Source organism: Balaenoptera ricei, chromosome 6 (genome assembly GCF_028023285.1).
Source record: "Balaenoptera ricei isolate mBalRic1 chromosome 6, mBalRic1.hap2, whole genome shotgun sequence".
NCBI classification, from domain to species: Eukaryota; Metazoa; Chordata; class Mammalia; order Artiodactyla; family Balaenopteridae; genus Balaenoptera; species Balaenoptera ricei.
The window spans coordinates 45,795,822-45,812,456 of NC_082644.1; the positions used below are offsets into that span (position 1 = coordinate 45,795,822).

At 34.3% G+C, this 16,635-nt stretch overlaps 1 protein-coding gene across 4 annotated transcripts in view; it reads left to right on the forward strand.

Annotated features, from left to right (window-relative positions):
* LINGO2 (leucine rich repeat and Ig domain containing 2) overlaps positions 1-16,635 on the forward strand; it is a 1,205,266-nt gene that overhangs the window by 98,412 nt on the left and 1,090,219 nt on the right. The gene's annotated exons all lie outside the window — the stretch shown is intronic.

Consider the following 16,635-nt stretch of genomic DNA (forward strand, 5'->3'; position numbering starts at 1 on the left):
CTGCTAAGCTGTAAAGTAAATATTTGTTATAGAAGTCATGCATGTTACTCTGCAGAAGAAAAAACTAGGTGTATATATATATACAGGTTCTAATTTTAAACCTTTCAATTTAGCAATGAGTCAACAATTATTCCTTCCAAATTCTTTTTTTTCCCATATGAATTTAGCTTCTTTCTGGGTTTTGAGGGACAGGAAGTTAGAAGTGGTGAATGTAGAAGGCGGTTGTTGCAAGACAACAGATATGCTAAGAACTGAGAATGAAGGAGGGGCCATAAGCGTCGGCTGCCATATTGGAACATCAACCTGCCATTTAGCAAAGGAGCAACTCATTGAGCTCAACTTAGAACAGGTTGAAGGGGATAGTAAGTCAAAATGTGGTACAGTGATTGAAATCCATGCTGCTGATGACTCTGAGTGGACAAAACACCAAACAGGTTACAGGTTAAGTTGGTTTAAGTGCATTGTATTTTGGAAGGAAATTGTATTTTAAAATTCATAAACAGTGATTTTTCAAAGGATTATTCTTAAAATAACTTTCAAATATCTGTAAGGTTCGTTTAAATAGGATCTCTTAAGTATCTTTGATATTATAGAAAAGAATCAGTGCGCAAACACTTGCTTGACATTTGTATGATTGATTGCTAGTAACCTATTTCAAAACTAACTTTTAGAGGCTACTAATTGTGATGACGTTTCTACTATTAAAACTGTAGTTGTATAGACATCTAAGAGGGAATTAATTATGGCAGGGATGATACCTGGCATTCCCAGAATTATCAAGACTTTATTTTGAACATTTATAGTCCTATGTATAAGGATTTCTTAGAAGGGCCAGTGAGAGGCTAAGTACACATTTAAGTATTTCTAAAGTATCCACTTTCCTCAAATAATTTCAAATGCACATATTTTGCAGACATAAGCACTTTAAACCATGTCTAATTCTTCCATGAGAACTAAGTTTTTGTTTTTTGTTGTTCTTTTGCTTGTTTTGTTCTTACTCACTGCTACATTTGTTTTCCTAGGTGTGGTATCTAATGGTCCTAAATTCCTTTACATTCTCCTTATTCATTGCCAGAAAGTATCTTCGCATCTAGAATGGGGAAGGGGGTTCCTTATAGACCTATCTATAGAAGAGGCTGCAGTGTAGTGATCAGAGACTGGTGTCTGTTAGCAGCTTTTTTTTCTAATACCAGGAGATTATTGCCACTGGTGCCTTGGATGTCCAAGCTCCTTTACAAATGAGCAGCTTTACTAATACCTCTCTAATGTATAAATTTCTGCATTAACTCTAGGTATTGCAAATGGTAGAGAAAAGCGAATTTGTTGTGAAATGAAGATGTGTGCCTATGTAGGCTCACTCACCAAGCGCAGTGACTTGTTTGCCTCACATATTTAATATTTTCCCCTCCCACCTTTAATACTTTGTACGGCATGAAATTGAAACTAATTATTACTGTGTTTGTAGACTTTCAGGTTGCCAGGTGCTTTTAGGCATTGCGAATATTAAATTGAGATGCCCGTAATCTTCATACTACATGACCCTCCTCATATATACATAATTTATCTACCTCCCAAATTTGCAAGATTCAAATGTCATTCATTTTGGGTGAGATTTTAGAAAAGTGTAAGAGATTTTATAAATATACATTGCATTTATCTTGCAAATTATTTTCTCTTCTCATATGAAGTAGAGAGAGTTGGAATACATAGAAAGCTTTAGGTATAACATAAAGAATTTTCACTATCATGGCCAGTCATTGACACAGTCTACCTTCTAAAGAAGCAAAGACTACTGTGGGCACCGCAACCGATGAACTATGTAATTGAGCTTCTAAAATTATGCAGGTGGAAATAAATTGATTTAGTTAAGCACTTTATGAAATGGCTTTTTATTCACCAGACTTTAAAAAAATCACTCACAAGCAAAAGAAGTGGTAAAAGCTTATCTGTAAACCCAGTCTGCACTAATGGTTGATATGGAGATATGTAGATTTCCATTCAGTTTCATACCCACAATGAAATTGAAATAGAAAAATGCTTTATTTTTTAGTGAAATGGTTCTACCTATTATGCAAGTAAATTTCATCTAAGTCAAGGATAGAAAAGAGGGAGTTAGACCAAGTGTAGAGTACAGCTTTGCAAATAATTAGGCTCACAACAATTCTAGTTCATAAACAGACTTTGCAATAACACATTTTGCTGGTTTGCATTTATTCATGTCACGTGCCTCATTTCCTGGCTAACCCCCAAAACACAGTGTTGGTGCCCACTTCAATAAATTAACAGGAATTCAAGCATCTTCCTGTAGGCAAACTCATGCAATTAACTCTTCATTATCCATGTGTTCATTAATTCTAAGATGATTTCCCTTTGCTTCTGTGCATACCTCTAAAAGGCTATTCCTCCTATCAGCTGATGTCTGCCTAGGGAATGTGGTCTAATTTTAATATTTGCCTAAGTAATGTATAATTAGCATAGCTACTAATCTGTAGTGCAGTGCATTTGTGACCAAATAGAAAGATGCTTTTAATTTATAGCATCTTTGCTCCTTGCTGTTAGCTTACATCATTGAGAATTCATTGAACCCTTGTAAATTCTATAGCCTTTGGAGGCAGGTTTCTGTATTTCCTTCAGGCCTAGTGATTGATGCTTTCTGAATCCATAGCTCAATTTTTTTAGGCCCACCCGGATTTATTTTAATCTCTTGGAATGTGCTTATTTGTATAACCAAGCGAGTGGAAAGTTTCTACTTTCTAGTTGCCTAATCTTCCATTTACTAATTGCTTGATTCAACATTTTCTTCCAATCTGAGAAGCATCTCTTGTTTATGTTATAGCAAGATCATCTTTGCAGGTGTGTTTTCTCCCAATTAAGCAATGGAATAATGCAGTGGATAAATGAATGGCTGACTGCTGCGTGGCTGTTGCAGCAGCGACTGTTGGAATAGGAGTAAGAATTCCTTGTCTAATGATGTGGAAACAGACAAACATTTAGTTTTGCAGTGCCTTCCTTGAGCCTTTATAGCTCTCAGGTGCTATGTGTGGTCCACAGAAACTTCAGTGATTTTGCTTGCAGCTGCCTAACCGTGTTTTCCTTTTTAAAAGGATTTAATTTATCTTTTCAATCATAGAATACTCCCTCAGCATTTTATACTTTTTAGTTTTCAAGTGGCAAGAGGAGCAAGACATAAGGAAGAAGATGAAATAGAGAACTAAAAGGTATTTGCCTTATTCCAGGTGTCACAGTGGATTGATGCAACATCAAGAGACACATTGAAATGATTTAGATTTATGTTATAAAGTACTATAAAGCTGGATGCTTGAGAGTGACTGTTGGCAAATGACGATTGCCAAAGAAACAAAAGAAAGGTGCAGACATTCTTGGATAACTGACCTTCTCTTCAAGATTTTATTCACTTTTGAGAATTAATGTTTTTCTAAATATAAAATAATAGCTGTATAGCCAAGCCTGTGTAAGATTTTAAAAGCTTGAATTGTTTTATTAAAAAAAAAGTGAAAAAGACAATCCTTCTGGGCCTTGAAGTGCCTGAGAGACTTTGATAGCCTTTTATATTCTGGAGGAAACAGGTAGAGAAGACCTTTTTGAAGAGATGCCTTCCAGGATGACTTATTTAAATCCTTGACTAAAACTCTGAAGCAAATTGCTTAATAAGAGATTTCTTAAATTTATAAAATTCATAATACAGAATTGAAAATGCATGTTGAATGCAGAGTACAAAAATATCTTTCATTTCTTTATGTACTGTGGAATAAATAATTTATGACAAAATTGCTATTAAGTGTAGTACAATCTATGTGAATTTGTAAATAGGATTTGAGAAATTCGTGAATTTTAACAATAAGCATTAATTTCCCTGGCCAGAACAGGGCATAATTTTATTTCAATGGTATTATATGAATACATTAAGCAATTAATGATCAGGATAGTATTACACATAAGAGCATTTTATACTGTCAGATAATGAGTGTGGTATGGATAGATGCACGAGCTTATATTTTGTAGTGCAACCCATAAGAACAAAAGATTATCTGGTTGGAAGCTCTCTGGTATTTATTGGTATTCTCTGCCACTTTTCTGCCCTGAAATTCCCCTTATCACAGGAACATGAAATCATGGAAATAATTCAAGCTTTAGAGCAGACAGATCTGACTTTGTGTCTGCACTCATCGTTTAATAGCTGTGTGACCTTAATCAAATTTTTCATCAAATCACTCAATCGCGTCAAAACTCAGTTTCCTCATTTTTAATAAAGAATTATAACTTCTTTCCCTGCTTATTATAAGGGTTAAATAAAATCCTTATTTTTTATTTAAAAAATACACTATTGAAAAAGTGTATAAAGAATGTATGATGTCACAGAAACTCCATTAATAGTTACAATTATTATGAATATTATTTTGCTAAACTGTAAGAAGTATAATAAGCTCTGTGTCATGTCCAGAGTTGCTGCATTCAAGCAGCTAACAACATATCTTTAGCGTGTGAAAGGTGCTTGACTATGTTCCCAGGGCAAATCAAGGGTGCAATGAAATTAACAGGGTAACAGTCCTCTTTCTTGCCTTATGTGGCACCTTAGGTTCCTCAGAGAATTTAGTGTGTGCCCATCTGCCTTAAGTGTCTAGGGAATTCCTAAAGGAAATTGTTGAAAGTTGACAGTAGCATAGTAGAAAGAAAATGAGTTAGTAATGGGACTCCTGGAACTTTACCTCTTATGGATTCTATTTCCTTATCCATGAGGTGGGAATAAGTAGTCCTTGCCGTATATATCTTATAGGTTTAAATACTGCAAGACTCTATCCAAGCATAAGTGACAGCAAGGTTATTTTCTGCCAGATTACTGAGACTATGCTGAAAGAAGCATACCATTTCCATTTAAAATAATCCAATCAAAAATATATTAAGTACCTAAATATCTACCATGGTATTTTGTATCTTGGAGATTGTACAAAGTATAAAGACTTGGTCTCTGCCTGTCTTAGTTTTCTTTTGCTATATAACAAATGACCACCATTAGCTGCTTAAAGGAATGCACATTTAATATCTCACAGTTTCCATGGATTTGGCATGTTTTAACTGGGTCCTCTGCTTAGGGTCTTATAAAGTTGAAATCAAGGTGTTAGTTTACATGTGTCCTCATGTAGTCCTTTGATTAGGGAAAGAGCCACTCCCAAGCTCTTTCAACTTGTTGGCAGAATTTATTTCCTTACAGCTGTAGGACCAAGGTCTCCATTTTTGTGCTGGCTCTCTGAGAAGGGACTGTGGGGGAAGAGATTGCTGTCCGTTCCTAGGGGCCGCCCTGGGGTCCCAGACACATGGTACCTGCATAGGCAGTTCACAGCATCACTATTTACTTTCTTCCAGGACAGCAGGAGAATTTCTCTAACACTATACCTTCTGTTAAAGGGATCAAGTCCTTGGGTGAGGCGTACACCAAAAAGGATAATCTCCCTTTTGATTGACTCAAAATCAATTGATTAGTAACTTAATCATGGGAGTGATTTCCCATCATATTCACTGGTCCCAGGCACACTCAAAAAGTAGAGATTAGGCAGAGCCTTATACCGAGGACAGGAACCGTGGGGACCATTTTAAATTCTCCTTATCAAATTCCCTGTGAATTGACACTTTCTTTATTGATGACTGAATTTTTAAAGAGTATGCTGGGAGAGCCATAATCTTTGACTGTTAATTCTCCCATATTGAGATTATATAGAAAAACTCACCTTTTTTGGTGACATGAGAATACACATGGAAACCTCTAAGCAGTTCTGTAATGCCATTGAGCTTGCTCTGCTTAGTTTGCTCTTGATTAGCCTAAAATGATATGATGTTAATTTAAATTATGTCTCATTGTTTGCTAATATAGGTAAAGATTTTTCTAACATTTTACCATTTGTCTTATTTTGATTCTGTAACGCGTAAGCTGCTCAGATGCCTCTAACTCTGTCCTCTTACTGCTCAAGTATTTGTGGAATAAATACAATGATAATTTGATGAGTTAAGTTCCTATTCAGCCTGAATTTTTTGGTTTCCAAAAGAATACAAATTAATAGGGTCTTTGGGTTTAGGATTCAAAAGGTGTGATTCCTACTCCCAGCTCTATGCCTGCCTTACTCTGTACCTAAAGAGAAGTTATTGCGTTTCTGCAGCCCCAATTTACCATATGTAAGATGAGGCATCCCCTCTGACACCAACATTTTATATCCTTATTGGTATTACTTACATAAATTTGAGATTTTCTTTTAAGGAAAAGTGCTTTCATTATTTTTATATAGAAATTTAACCTTCATAAGATTATTAGCATTTGAAAACGAGGTTGTGATTGTGGATTTACATGACAACAATTTTAAAGATGTAGGGTACCAACGCACAATAGTATAACAGAAAAAATAGGCTGAGTATATTTCCAAATAAAGAACGTAACTGCAGAATAAATAAATTTAAAAGTCTGATAAAAGTTTTGCTTTTTGGTATTTCTTCTGACAAGAAAGAAACCATTATTCACTGTTTACATTTCAGGTCTTTGCTTTTATTCACCCAAGTGTGTGTTGTTTCAGAGGCCATATTTTAAGTAGCTCTTCCAGCCCTTCCTTTCTGTCTCTTATTTGGTGTTACAGTTGAAAACCAATCAGTACTCAGTTTTACTGAGCACTGACTATGTGTCACGTACTGATGTTAAGCACCTTACCTGCACAAGCTAGTTTAATCCTATAAAATGGGAGGGTAGATGCTCTTGTCCAAATTTAAAGTAGGGAAATGAAGCTCGAAGAGGTTATAGACATCTCCATGAAATGCAGTTATTAAAAGTCATAGCTGGGATTTTTAATCCAATTTTTGTTTCATCCTTTTCTTTTCTCTGCTTTTACTATTTTTTAGTATTGATGTGCATTTTCTCTATTATGACTACTTGATGATTTAAAAATTGATATGAAATATGGGTCTAACTGTGGGGTACTCTACCACTACTTCTGGATATTGGTATTGAATAGGAATGGCAGACTTCAAGGTCCTTGAAGATGAGAACCTACATCTCAATTACAAACTTCCCCACTAGTGATTTTAACACCAGGAAAAAGACAGTACTGATATTTGGAATTTATTCCACATATTAGTGCTGTAATTTCATCAAAATGTGTTTAGAATACATAAAACTTTTAAAATAATTAAACTAAATAGTCAATACATTTCAAACAAAGATTATAAACCTATTACCAAATATCAAATAAAATGTAAGATTATTAAAGATAAATGTGGAACATGCAATATTATTTTATTATATAGTAGTAGCAGGTAAAATAAGTGATCACTCATTAATACGTTGAAGACTATTAAAATGAAGAAATTTTGAGTGTGGAAAACCTAAAGTAAATATTATTTCATCATTTCTTCACAAATTCCATCTTAAGTATGAAGCTCATCAGGGTGTGATTGTAGAATCACAAGTGAATTTTTGTGTAGTTGTCCAGCTGTTGTAAAAGCTCTTTATAACTCTATATAAGTTCAGAGAGTGGTGAAAAGATAGTTATAAGCTAACACTGAATATTTTACTCTTCTGTGCTTGTTTAAAAAATAATTTTGACTCTTGTTTGAGGTCATCTTCAGATAACGTTTTGGGGGTGCGGGGTGCTGTGGATAAACTACAGTAGCTGTTATAACAAACTGAGGTTACAGCAAGGTTGTTTTCTACCTAAAAAGTGCATCTCTCATCACCTTAGTATTCCTTTGTTTCCTCAAGTATTTTTGGAGATTCTGTTATATTTTATTTTAGCTTGTTATCATGTTCATATTCAGCTTGTGTGGCAAATTATTAAGTAAAAGAAACGTTATCCTTAAATAGAAGTGTTGCTTCTTTGAACTGGCATTTTCTTCCTCTGTTTGGAAATTATAGAAGTAGAAAGGATGCTTTCTAAACATCCTTTGTTAGATTCAAAATTGTAATGTAGGATGTAAATGTTCAAGTTTGTCTCTAGATATAATGTTTCATATTTCATATATTTTAATGTACCAAAATAGTATTATTATACTAACAAAAATAGTATTATTTCACTATGTAAAAATAGCACACGATAACAAATACTGTAAAGTAGTGTTGTAATCACTCTTTCCCTCAGACCCTAGCATAGTCTTATGGAGTAAGTGTACACACACACACACACACACACACACACACACATGGTATATGATATATACATATATACATAATCCCTTCCTTCAGTTTAAGATAAAGAACTGAACTTGAACCAGGATATATGCTAGGTTAGGTTGATACAAAAAGGAAGAAAACTGAATCCTTAGATTGGAGGAACTTTCAATCCAATGAAACTCAGACCTCATTATTTATATGAGTATGTTTTTTGTGGAGGAATTAAAAATCTTTGACAAGTAAAAAAAGAAATTTAGTACTATCTTCTCCTATAAATGCCAATCCCCATTGTTCTGTTACTGGAGAGAACTAGAATTATGCAAACAGATTTTGTTTCTTTTAAAACTGCAGATGTTATTAACAAATACAAGCACACTTCACTCTCTGATAGATTAATCTCTGAAAAATCACATATAATTTAAAGACTATTATAAAATACTCGTGAAGCTGATTTAACCAAAGAACGTTTTTTAAAGCAAGGAATTGGTTCATTTTATGTAAATATATATGTATATATCTCCATCCATACCATTTGTCTCAAAGTGTACCTTTATCACATTCTCACAAGGCATGCTGCAGCTAATCTCCTGACAGTTCTGTTGGCTAGTTCTCTGAATGTGGAAATTAAATTTGCATGTCTGTGTTTCAGTTATGAGTCCTTTTTCATAGATTTATCCTACACTGAATCTTCACTTATGTCTCAACCAGTCCTGATATATTTTTAGAATTATAGGTTGTAGTTTCTTTGCAGTTTGTTGCTGTCAGACCTACTAGTGTGTTTGATTAATTTCATGAAATGTGATATACTCTATTACTCCTTTCCAAGTGTCAACACTCTTATCACATAAAATGTGTGTTTTTCTTATCCCTAAGAAATTAAATGACCTTGCTAAAGTTATGACATCCTTTAGCCATAAAGAGAGTATTACAGGAAATAAATAATATGACCACCATCTTCCAATAAGAATGATAAAAGCTCGGGGAAATAAATAAACCTGTTCATGAACCTGAGCCTTGTCATTTTCACTCTTCCGTCCTCATCACCACCATTTTAGTACAACTCATCATTGCTTTCTGCCTGGACTAAAGCAGTTATTTCTTAATTGGTCTCTCTTTAACTTCTCTTGTCCCACTATAATCACTTCAGCACAGGGTACACATACATTGTTTTTAATGCATACATGATCACAGTGATAGCATTATCCTGCTAAAAATTATCAAAGGCATCAGAGATAAAGTTTATTTTCAGCAGTATCATGGATTTTAAATCCCTGCATGATTTAGCTTTGGCTATCTCACTGGCTCAGCTAGTGCTACTTTCTCCCTATCTCCCCACACTCTGTCCACAGTGGCCTTTAAAATCTATTCTATTTTTCTGCACATTATGAATTTCACATGCTGTTGCTTCTTCAAAGGTTGTCCACTCCTCAACCTCCCTCCATGGCCTCACTGATATTTATATATCCTCTTCATCCTTCAGAGCTCAGCTTAGATCTCTACTTCCACCTTCTTGAGACTAGATCATTGCCCTGTATATGCCTTTTTAGTATCTTATAATTCTACTTCCTACCATTTCTCATAATTTTGTTAAGTAGTTAATAGAATAAGTAGTAATTTGATATCTGTCTCCTTGATGAGAATGCAGAGGCAATGGTTGTCTCGATCACTACTATATCACTAGTGCCCCTAGTGCTCAGTCACTATTTGATGGATGAATGAATGAATGAATGTGTGAAGAATAACCATCAATATCCAAATAGCCTTTTTTACTATGGGACTTCATGCCGTGCATCTACTGTGGAAATTTAGATTGAGCCTAGGGATTTTTTTCATTCATTCATCAAACAATGATAATTTGTCTATTATGTTCCAGCATTGTATTAGATCAAGAATTCATAGATAAATAAAACAAATCCCTGTATTTTATTCAGATGCTACTTTCCTCTTGGGGGGTTTGGGAAAGTTTTCATGAATTCATCATAATCATTCTGGTATATTAGTAATTATAGTTCTCGTGCTACAGGTAAAAACATTGAGGATTATTAGCATCACCTTGAGCTATATTCAGAGGCTGTATTCATCCTAAATCAGATTAGCTCTTATAGTATTCTTGTTAAAGATTTAAATTCCTGAGACCCATCCCACTAAATCATAATCTCCAGGGAAGGGGCAAATATTGATGTAGTTTGTTTTCTGGGTTGGGGGCCGCGCTGCGTAGCTTGCGGGATCTTAGTTCCCTGACCAGGGATTGAACCCGGGCCCCGGCAGTGAAAGCTCCAGGTCCTAGTCACTGGACTACCAGGGAATTCCCTAGATATAATTTTTTAACTAGTACCACTGGTGATTCTTATCAACCATTTGAAAATATTTGGATTGTCAGACTTTTAAAAATTATACTGTAAAATTTATTTTAGTACAACATAGAAATACTCATAGCGTGCAGAAAATGTTAAACTTTTCTACTCACAGCATTGTTTAATTTATTTTAAATGACTTGTGTGAGAGAGGCCATGAAAAGGAAAATATCAAAGATGGTGTATGGAGTGTGGTTTAGGAGCTAAATATATATTAAATTATAAAATTTTAATAGGTTTTGTAACATCAAAAGTAGATCAAAAGTGCTTTCAACTATTCTTCCATTTTCCACTGAAATAACTACTATTTAGTTTTTGTGTCCTGTTTTGTTTATCAATGATGAGATAAGGGAGAAGGCTTCATAATGCTATTTACAAAACCTCTCTGAAGAATAATACATTTAGAATGTGTATAGACCTTGTCATGACATATGGAAAGAAGAACAGATACAATTATTATTAAATATATATTTTTAAATGTTGGTGTGTGATGTGCAAGAGAAACCATGGGATGCTGCTCTTTTGGGAATTTACAGAATTACTGTATTATGCTTCTCATTAACTTATAAAAATTCCATCACAGTTTTTCTTATGTTTCCTGCCTCTGAGTAGGAGTCATTTGTGGGACAAATTTTACAAACTAAATTAAATTTTAAAATATATGACTAATTTAAATAATTAAAATCAGTATAATCATCAAAACCCTCATGGCCTCTAGGAATACTGTGTTCAGCTGAAGGAAAAAGGCAGCCATGAACATATTCATCCAGTCTCCACTATCTCCTACACATAATCACCCAAGATACACTTAGTGTTCTTTCTAAAGGGGAAAATAAAATGTTATTATTTTATTATTAAAAATAGTAATAGAAATAGCCTTTATTAAGTCTTTTCATGGAAGGAACCCTATGAAATAGCCTCATAATCTCCTGAAGGTTCACAGATCTCCATTTAGGAAATGTGGGTTAAAAAGAATGTAGACACCATCTAGTTCTACCTTTGGAGTATTTATATTCAGGTTCAGAGAAGAGGTTGGCCCAAAGTCATTTTATGGCAGAACAGCCTCCTGTTTTCCGACTCCTTTCTGTTTTTAAAAAAAAACATGGTCATGCTGTCTTCCTTGTCTTCAGATATGCATCACACACATAAAAACCCAACCTCACCATGATGTCAACAGTAACATCATTTGGCTTTTGGAAAGAGCTGCTGGAATGGGAATTAACGATGACTAGTTGGTGACTGATGAAACAGGAAATCCAGAGTCATTCCATTCTAAGGACTAATCATTGCCAGCCACTTCTCAACATCTGCTCCTTGATATCACCTCAGTATGTCCCTCATCCTCACAAGCTCTCAGTGGTCTTAAGGTACTAGAAAGTTGTAAAGGAAACACTATTCCATGGAATGGTTGGATACTCCTGTTCTAATGCATCTGTATTACTTAGGACTATCTGTGTCTGGAGATGACTTCCGGATGGGGAGGAGTAAAGGGAATCCTCCTGATTTGTATAAAGTCATTCCAAACCCAGTCCTTTATAACAAGTGTTATCTGCCAATCCTTAGAGAGTACACAGCCCTCAGAAGTTCATTTATTGAAGAAGCCTCAACTGTACCTAGTAATTTTGGCCAGAATTTAAGGGGAATGTTTATTGCCTCCCCTATGACATAGTTCTTGCTTTCAAAATATTGGCTCAGTGAGGACATGTTTAGGTACCCTGTTGTCCATCAGGTAAAATGCTTTGAGTTAAGGCTAACCCACTGTGCTTTGGGTGTTTTTTTTTTTTTTTTTTCATTTTTGTATTCATGAGGCTTTTAAATTAATCAGCTTTCAGTCAGAACATGCTTTAACTTTGACTTGTAATATAAACATGATTGTTTTCTCCTTTTGAGAAATGTTGTTAGCTATTGTCATAGTTTAATCAAAAATCTATTCTTACTGGAATTATCTTCCATTATTCTCTTGTGATAATGAAAATTCAATACTCTGTTTCTCTTTTTAGCCCCTTGCCTTGCATGCGTTTATCAAAGAGTAGAACAGATTTTAGATGACTATGGAGTTTAGGGAATAACATCTTAGAATAGTGAAATTAATGTGTATTAAACAAAGTGAAGCACTCTTTATGAAGGACAGAGTGTTAATGAATCTGTAAACATTTCTGAAAGTAAATAAGCCTATGTTGATTGGTCTGGTATTTAGATTATATAAATACACACTCTTGAATGACAAGGGAGAATTTTTCCATTGGTTGACTAATGAAAAAAATGTGAATTTTATATAATAAATTACTGTATGTACTTGGAATCTCAAAAAGAGGTATCCCTAAAATAATGTAAAAGGTAATGGTCTGGAACAGCGCTGTCAAGTAGAAATATAACGTGAGCTACACATGTAATTTTAAAATTTCTAGTAGACACATTATAAAAGGGTACAGTGAAACAGGTGAAAATGATTTTAATCATATATTTTTGATATAGTTTATCTGAAATATTATCTTTGAACATAGAATTTATGTAAAAATATTATTGAGGTATTTTTTGTCACTTTTTCATAGTAAGTTGCCAAAATCTGGTGTGTATGTTTGAAAGGAAAAACTCTGCTTCTCCTTGTGACTCTCAGTACTTTTGACAGCAAGTGTGTGCGTTTTTTTCCCACATCAAGTAGTTCTCCAATTTTTGTCAGACATCAGCTGGATGTCCTACCAATTTAACTGAATTCTGACACTATCAACCTGGAAATAGTGCAGATCTCACAGGGTAAGGGCTCAGTCCCACAAGACTGCCCTCACTTCAGATGCCAATTGCAAGTCCAAATTGTCACCTCTACTTCTGACCAGCCAGCTAAAAACTGGGGCTTCCCCTGATCCCCTCCTCAGGCTTGATAATCTGCTAAAAAGGCTCACAGAACTTGGGAAACTTTTACTTACATTTCCTGATTTATTATAAAAAGGTAGAACTCAGGAGGGGCCATATGGAAGAGATGCGTAGGGCAGTGTATATGGGAAGAGGTGTGACGCTTCCATGCCCTCTCTGGGCCCACCACCCTTCCAGCACCTTCACATATGCCAAACCTCAAAGCTCATCAAATCTCATTGTTTTATGAGTTTTATAGAGCTTAATCTCCAGCCTCTCCCCTTCCCCTTCCCCTTCCCCTTCCCAGAGATCAGTAAATGGTGCTGAAAGATCTACTCCTCTGATCACTGTGTATTTCTGGTGACCTGCCTCCATCCTGGGGCTATCGAGAGGCTCCCGCCTCACCCCCACCAGTCACCTCATTAGCATAAATTCAGCTATGCTCAAGAGGGGGGCTCCTTATGAACAACAAAAGTACTTCTATCACTCAGGAGATTCCAAGGGTTTTAGGAGCTCTGTTCCAGGAACTGGGAACAAAAACCAAATACATTTTTTGTTCTAGCACAATTTTACATTTATAGCACATCTCAGTTCCAGTCAGCGTATTTCAAGTGGGTAACAGTCTGTGTCTCTAGGGGCTGTTGCATTGGGCAGGCCAGGTATTGGAAGATCACTGAGTACGCTAGCTGTGAGATTTAGGCAACCCACTTAATTGTTCATTACCTCAGTTTCTTCATTTGTGAGATAAATAAGGTTAGATGAATTGTTTATGCTATTATTTCCAATATTAAGTTCTGTTACTCTGGAAAGTTATATTATACAACTTAAGAAAAGGCCATATAATATATTGTTGAAAAGGTTTGTATAAGGAAAAGAAATGTAATAGGATGTGCCCTCTTCAGTAAGGTACATTGTATTAAGTTAGAATAAAATGTCACAATATTCTGTGCGTCATTATAAAATGCCTTTAATGTATGAGGAGGATTAAATTACATGTATACCTTTAAGTCAGAACGAAGTATAATTTTGGCTCTAAGGGATTAAAGAATTTTATTATTACACATATTTACTTCTCTAGGTTTTTTGTTTTTTAAGGTCACTCTTTAATGACCAAGTGCTTTATCTGATGCTGTATCAGTTTGCTCAAATAATTAAATACTCAGGCATCAAGTAACACACAGTCTTCAGAAATTAGAGAGCCCATGGATGACCTGGCAAGGCAGAAATTTTTTCTGACTACAAAACTATGTTTTAAATTAAAATATAGAATTTGTTTTTAATGAATTCTGTTGAACAAAGTAATTTGAAAAGTCAATCAAGTTGGTCAAAATTGGATGAAACTTGCAAAAATGTTGTTTATTAAATAAATAGTTCAACATACGTAAATCTTTCCTTAGGGCAGGGAAAAACCCTGTGGTTGTTGACTATTCTTAGAAATGAAGTGTAATTTCCACTATCTTCTGGTATTTCTCATTTATATATTAATGTTCTTTTTAAAACTCAAGAGACCTTTATAACTACCTAATGATGCAAATTGCACAGGTGACCTTTTAAATCTGTGCCTGCTGCTGGGTTCTCAGACTACACTTTCTATTCTAAAGACTCTTAAAGGTAGAGTAGAAATAGTATTTTCTAGTTTTTAATATAAGCAATATTGTTTAGATGTTACATTTTAAGTTGTTTATATAATATGTGAAAAAATAACAGATTGATTTTAACTAGCTTTTTTTTTAGTAAAATTTTGTATGAAAATTGATAGAATAAATTATAATATAGGGTAGTTGAAAGAGGTTCATATGTGAAAGTGTTTTGTAAATGGTAAAATGCTATACAAATATTATGTATTTATTATTAGTGACAGGAATAATAATGATAAAACAAATTAGTATAGGATGTCAGATACGTTTATCTTGATATTGGTTCTGATTCAGTTGGAAAACAAGGCTTCTGAATTATCTTAGTTCTGGATAAAACTATTGTCATGATGACATATTATTTTACTGTTACTGTAAACTGCATGAATTATTTCTATAAGGAGCAGATATAGATGTTAAAATATAAGTCATTACTACAGGATCTTGATTTTGTTTATAAAATATAACAAATTATATAATTTTCTCTAAACAGTCCTTCCTATAGAACAGATTATTATATATATTAACCATAATATAAAAATCGACATATTTTTTCAAGTTTGCCTTTAAATACATGAATTATGTTCCCCATTACTTTTTAATTCTCTCTCCCTGTCATATGAAACATAGTAAAATTCATCACACTCATACTGTTATGGTATTTATATCACTGTATGAAGTTAAGTTAGGTGATTCTGCTGACTAAAAATAATACTGGGTTTTACAGTTAACTGTTAACTACTCTTGATTTTGTACTTTTCTTTTCCTATTTTAAAGCCAGTAATTTTCATAAGTTCCTGGCCATCTTTTTGGTCCTATGTACTCGTCTAGAATACTAGTGGATAAGATGGCCTTGGTTTTTAGATCTTATTACCTGATTGTGTTATGCCTGGGACACAGCAGCGATAAGGAACACAGGCTTTGGAGCTCAACAGATTTTGGGTTGTAACCTGGCTCCACCACTTATAGGCATGAAGATTTGAATATGTTGCTTTCTCTCTCTAAGTCTCGGTTGCCTCATCTTTACAATGGAAATATTATCAATACCTAATATTATCAGTACCTAATTTATAGGAATATTGTATTATCTAATATAATTTCAGCACAGATTCTGGCAAAGTACCTGGCACGTAGTAACCACTCAATACGTGTTTATGATCATCATTCTTCTTTTTTATGGTTATTATTTATTATTACTATTTTTTTAGTCATCAAGGATTGTATCACTACATAAATAACTAGGATGTTTTGGGGGGCCATATATAATTATTTACGCTCAAGTACTTTTGCAGTTTTCTATATGAATTATGGGAGACTGAGGGCCAAACTACTTATTAGTCAAGAAAACATTGATCATACCTTTTAAGAATGGAAAATAGAACCCAAAACAATAATATGTGCATTTTATCCACTTGCTTTCTCTGTGGGTCCTCTTCAAAATTTTGGAACCTATAGAAATTCAGGTATGAACCTAAGTAGTTACTTATACCCAGGGCAAGGTGAATGGATCGAATGTGGAATTTAGAGTCAAAATTATTTAGTTATTACAGATACTCTCCTGTGATTTGGAGAAGGCAGCATTTGCTGGAATTGTCCTGTGGCCAAAGTAGACATTATCTGTAAATTATCAGGT